Genomic DNA, 6,588 nt, shown 5'->3' on the forward strand with positions numbered 1-6,588 from the left:
CAGCCAGCCCTGTTTCTCCCCACGTCTCAGCCCAGCCCGGCCATCTGCTGCCTCTGGGTGGATTTTGACTCATGTCAATAGCTACCGGCGTGGCTCTGAGCCAGCTGGACACATGCAAGCCTGCTTTGGTGAGGTGGCCCGATCTGACAGAACGGGCGCCATGTGACGGGGGCAGTCTGCTCAGGATGGGGCGCCCTGTTGCCATGGCACCTGAGCCAGAGCAGAGCAAAGTCTGCGAGTCACATTTTCCTGGATCTTTGCTTGGCCCCTGTGGCCTCTCCTAGGACTAGGGGACTGATCGGACTTTGCAGGTGTAAAATCCTGTGTGTTGGCAAGTATTTGGCGTGAGACCAAAATTGCTGTTGACACAACAGATAATGGCATGTCTTTGGATGACCAAAACCAAAGATGTTCTCTTTGGGGCTCTACATACTAATTTAGGAAGCTTGCAAAACCAAGAAACACAGGATGAGAAAAGTGCTCGTGGGGAGAGGTTGCAGGCTGGTGGCCCACAGCCCAGTTTGGGAGGTGAATGCTTTTCGGCCAGGCATGCTCTCTGCAGTTCGCTGGGGTCACCTGCACTGCCTTCCACGTCTTCCTTCTCCTTTATGCCACCCGTCTGCCCCACAGAGGAATCACTTGTTAACCTCTGGATAAAAGTGTAAGGATTTAGCCTGGAGAAGAGAGGCAGTTAAATAATGCTCCACAAGGAACTTTTAAAATACCATGTCTTTCATTGCAGGAGAGGGCAGAAATAATATATTAGGGCTTTTTAAAAAATGCAACAATGAAAATAGGAATTCTTCCACCATCTCGTGTTGCAGAGATAACCGCTTTTAACAATTGGTGTATATCTTATAAAAAGCATGTCGAACTTACAGATTTAAGCTGAAAGCTGTTCTCTATGTCCTGCGGTGTGGAAAAAGAGAAAAATAGTTTGAAAGAGCCTCATTGTCATACATGAGGTTAACATCCGAATCCTTGACCGAGGAGGTCCTGTGAAGCTCCCGTCCCTAGTGGTTCTGAACTGGAGCCCATCTGGACCGAGTCCAGTGACATCCTGGCTTGGTTGGGGGTAGGCTGGGTGGCTGGGACAGCTGGAAGTGATGGTGGGGGTAGGGGGAGATGGTGACTGTTACTTGAAGTTCCTTCTAGCTCAAAATCTCTCTGATCTCAGACAAAGCAGCGGTTGAGCGTGCGAGTGGCTTAAATCTGAATTATAAGGCCCGAGCTGGAGTGTTTCTTCTCTGTGTGCCCTCCACATTGCCCTTTGGAGCTCTGGGTGCAGGTGTGTGTGTGTGTGTGTGTCTCTCTCTCCTTTGATTCCTCAGTTTCATGCGTTGCCTGGTCCACCTTTCCTTTGTCAAAGTCGAAGGCCTTCTTGACGCAGGGGGAATGTGCTGCTTTGCCTTCAGAACCAAGCTTGACTCTTGGGTGGTTTATGTTGGCCTGTTTCCATTTGTTACCTAAAGTCTTCACAAATAACCAAATATCCAGCCCAAGGGGGCTCTTGTTGATTAGCCTCCAGCCTCTCTCTCCCTTTCCCTCCCACACAGAACAGTGTACTCGCCCAGAAGACTCATTTCCCATTCATCTTCCTCTGTGAGTCCCTGGAAGCCTGGCCATTGGCTTTTTCAAACATTTTGCTCCCATCTGGCTTGTCAGAGCTCTTGAGCCTTTGCGAATACTGTTTCCTCCACTCTCCCAGTCTTCCTCAGAGCAGCCTGTTGTTTTGTTTTGTTTTGTGTTTTGTTTTTTTCAACCAGCCTTTTCTCTGGCAAAGTTCAGATAAAAATTCTTCTTTGTGTAAAGAGATAGCATACCAGTGTGGATAAGAATAGGGCTGTTCGGTCAGATATTCTGAGCTCATGTCCTAGCTCTGCCACTCATTAAATTCTGTTGCTTAACCTTTCTGAGCATCAGTTTCTTATCTGTAAAACGAGACCATTGTGTTTATTTCGTAGGGCTGTTGAAGAATACTGGGATCATCCACGTAAGGCCTCAACACTTGCCAGGTAAATGCTCAGTGAATGGTAGGAAACCCTATCATCATGGTGAGACTTCTGTGAAAGATCAGACTTGACCGCTGTGTTCATTCTCCCATGACTTTGTGGGACATGGTGTCCTACATTGTACATGGCTTGGTTCATGGTCTGGAGTGTTTCCTGGTTCCGTGTGTGGGTTTGATCTCAAATGACCTGTGAGCCCTTGGAAGCTGGGACTTTTCTCTCTCCTCCTCCTCTTCCTAGCACCCCAAGCCTAGTTTAATACTGAGTCCCCAGATCTTGCCACATTGTTGATGATAGTAAAATAAATACCCTTTCCCATGTTGCGAAGAAGTACTCAGATTCTCACTTCTTGGCCTGCTTGGAGCACACTTAAGGGAATGGATTTGAAATGACGAAGGGCCTGTGCAGCTGTTAGGCAGCTTGGGTGCCGCATGGCACACACCAGCACCCCAGGAGCATGCTGCTCATGGAAAGGATGATCACACACGTGCTCCAGGCAAGAGCTGTGGAATACTGTCTTGTCACTTTCTCCCAAGGATCCACTGCACCAAGACTCCCCTTGTAGACAGCAGGGGCCCAGGCGGCCTACTTTGTCAGTAGCAAATGGCCTGCAGGGCGTGGCTGAAAAGCAAAAATCAGCTCCCTGGCATACGGGGCAGGCTAGAAAGAGCATTTGCAAGCCCAAAGCAACTGAGGCAGGCTCTGACTGTGCAGCCCACCCAAGGGAGCCTGAGCGGACCCTCTCCTGGGAGCACAAGACAGGTTTCTGAACCTAGGATGGCTATCTGTTAGCAGGAGCAGCCTTTGATAAAAACAGATAAATCTGTTTCCAAAGCCATGCAATATTTGGGTTATTATGCTTAGGGATTTAGAAAGTCTCTCAAAGGATGTGTGTGTGTGTGTGTGTGTGTGTGTGTGTGTGTGTGTATTTGCATGTTTCTGTGCATTTCTGCCATAGGAGGAAGGTACCAGGATAAATAATTAGAAACTGTACAGATGGGAAGGTCAGGAATTGTTTTTTAAAAGTCCATCCTAAAATAAATGGTAATTGGCCATTCATTTGCTGAAGAGCAAGGCCCCCTTTGGAGACTTTATCTGGGACCATCTGATGGTAGCAGGGGTGTGGTGGGGAACAGACATTCCACCTGCAGAGGCTGCCAGAGGAAGAGCTAGCTGGGGCTCTGCTAACCTAAAACCTAGGCCTCAGGTTTATGGAGGAAGGAACCCAAGGTAGAGTCAGAACAGACAACCTTCCATTTATGGAGAGCTCACTGTTTTTGTTTTTGTTGTCCTTGACTTTATCACTCAAGTCCTAAAGCTAAATCCTACCTTTTTACCCAATCTTCTCAATCGCTGTCTGAGGTGGACAGCGTGATCCCATTTTATAGAAGAAACAGGCAAAACCAAGGCTCGTAGAAACTAAGAGACTTGCTGAGACTTGCTGGCATAGCTGGGATTTGAACACAGAACCCAAGCTCTTAGTCCCTGTGCCACTTACATGGTCTGGAATCTGACTCATTGGTCTTTGCACGGCTTTGTCATGAGAGAAGCTGGGTATCTAGTGGGCAGCACCTTACATGTGGGCCTCCATTTTGAGTGGGCACATGGAGACAGGGCAGGGGTCTGCACTTCCTTGTCTCTCTCTGGATCGCTAAACATTCAGGCTGAGTGATCTTGCTGCTCCAAGTCTGGTTCTGGATGGGTGGAGCTTTGGTAGCTTCCCTGCCTGGCCAGGTTATAAAATGTTGCAGGACACAAATGTGTGGAGAGGGCTTCTTGGGAATTGGTCCCAGCAAAGCTATGGGTCTCAAGAGGGCGGAATGCCACCAACCTCCGCCCTGCATCAGGCTCTACTTAAGGCCTCTGCTGTCGTCTTGGTTGGCCCGGATTCCTGGGGCAGGGGGTCGGTATGGGCTGACTTATGGTCCTTGGCTGGGAGATCCTGGGGCTGATTCAGCACTAGTCATGCTGTTTGAAGGAGCCTCAAGACAATAGTCAGCCACTGGAGGTCCAACTACTGTCCCAAGAGATATCTGACCCAACATAGTTCAGTCTACTCTCCAGAAATAAGTGAACAGAGAGGCCTTGGGGGCTGCGTAAGTCATCTCTGGCCAGGTAGGAAGACAGGCCCAAGGGCAGCTTGTAGAAAGGGGTGGGAAGTGGGTCTTTGCTTTGTTTCTATCTTAAATAAAGTTACCTTAAGAGAAATCTAAAAGATCACTGATCAGTGGGTTTTAAAGAAACAGATGGGACCAGATTCTTCCCAATCCCCTACCCCACCCCTGTCCTGCAAATCTCACCTGGCACTTTTAAGACCTACCTTTTCCCAGGAAGAAAAGAAGCAATGTCTCTGAACATCATGGAGATTTATGTGGTTCCATCTTGCTGGAAGAGAATTTGTTGTTGACAGTTTTATTTTCTGGTTTCTTTGTGGGGCTGTAGAGGAACATCAAAGGAATAGAAAATGCCACTTACATAGTGAAAGCAGGGTCTTACATTGTGCAGAAGGAAATAAACCAGCCCTGGGCCCAGATGAGCAGAACACAAGCATTTGGGAACAGAACGACAATCATTTTGATTTGATTTTCTTTGGGGAGGCCCTTCCCATTTTCCTGGGTATAAGGGAGGTTAAAGCTGTTACAGCCCAAGCCCAAAGCTGATCTGGGAGTTCTCAAATTCCCTCTGGCCATGCAGGCCTCAGAGCCACATCAGTTCACTTACAATTCCTTAATGCTCTTTGCTATTCTCTGGCTTATATTTTGGCCATCAGTTTTGTCTTCTTAATAGACCCACATCCCTGGGGACAGAGCCCTTGTCTTAGACTTCTATTTCCCACATAGTGCCTGACTCAGGATAGAACACAAGTTATGTTGCTCAGTACTTGGTTAAAAATGCCTTTTCCTCACTCTGGAGTTAAGATGATGGAATAAATCTCAGGCAATAGTTGATTTTTATGGTAAGATACCTGGTGGTGAACCCATATATACCAAATTGATGAGTACATATTATAGCAATTACCAGAAGGGCAGATCACTTCAAAGCGGGCTTTATGCCTGGAGATGTCCACTGCGGTGCTGTTTATAATAGCAAAAAAAGTGGAGCCACCGTAACTGTTCCTCAGGAGGAGAGGCTGGGTAAATTAGGGTACATGCATACATACAGGGAGGTAGTAAGCCAGCAGCTATTCTGAAGAAGAGAGTAGAACCAAATGTTCAAAATGGTATCCAAGGAAAGTTAGATGGTATGATGCAATTTATGTAAAAAGAAATGGGGTGCATGCACACATGTGATACATACGTAGAAAAATTTTGGAAGGCTACACAAGAAATTTCATATTGGTTATGGCAGGGGAATGGATGGAGACGGGGTGGGTACTTTTATTACTTAATTTTTCTGGCAATGAATTTTTTTTTATCATGACTGTATTGTTTTTATTAAAAAAAAAACCCAACTAGTTAGAAAAATAAGCGATCTTTGGATGCCATCTAAAGGATGATCTTTCCAGTGTGGGGGGTTGAGGGCAAGGCAGAGGAGGGTGAGCGGGGTGGGCACCAGGCAAGCGGAGGGCGCGTGTTTCCCACACTAAGTGGTTATTGGTGCTGTCCGCTCCTGATCTGCTGGCCAAACCAAACAACCTTCCAGCTCTATCCCAGGAGGTGGAGAAAGATGGAGCATGAGAATGTTCTGAATCACAGCCTATGGAGTGACTTCAGTTAAAACTTCCAGGACAGGGGTACCTGGCTCAGTTGGTTAAGCCTCGGACTTCAGCTCAGGTCATGATCTCTCACGATTTGTGGGTTCAAGCCCCACGTTGGGCTCTGTGCTGACAACTGGGAGTCTGGAACCTGCTTCGGATTCTGTGTCTCCCTCTCTGCCCCTCCCCCACTCACGCTTTTTCTCAAAAATAAAACATTAAAAGAAAGAACTTCCAGGACATTCACTGACCCTGCCAGTTGCCACCTATCCCACCCTGGAAGTTGGCCGTAACCCCCTGCAGCACCTAGCACGGCGCTGACCACATAGTTAGGGGCTTCATGGTTTGGGGCAGATGAAGTTACTGTCTCACTCAAAAATCAACAATGGCTCACCACTGCTCATTGTATGAAGTTCAAACTTACCTTGGTTTACTTTGCCTTCAAGGCTTTTCTGTGATCAGCCCCAACATTTTCTGACTCATTTGCTATGATTTCTCTGTATCTATCAGCATATATACCAGCCCTGCCTGGGTTCAAATCCTGGCTTTGCTGCTCACCCTTCTGTGCCTTGGCTTCCTCATCTGGAAAACGGGAGAATAGTAACAGCACCCACATCACGGGGTTGACATGGGAATTAAATGCATTAATACACAGAAATGCACGTAGGAGGGTGACTGGCACAAGGCAGATGGTACTTAAATGTTGCCTATATCTATTATGCTTTCCTAGCCTCATTCCATGGTTCTGGCTGGAACACTCTTCCTGGTCAGTCCTACCCATCTTTCAGAAGCCATATCAGGCAGTGCCTATCCCCTTATCCTCCCAGGGTAATCAGTGGTTCTCGGACTTTCAGAATCACTTGGGGAACTTGGCAAAATCAAATT

This window comes from Felis catus, chromosome D2 (genome assembly GCF_018350175.1).
Source record: "Felis catus isolate Fca126 chromosome D2, F.catus_Fca126_mat1.0, whole genome shotgun sequence".
NCBI lineage: Eukaryota > Metazoa > Chordata > Mammalia > Carnivora > Felidae > Felis > Felis catus.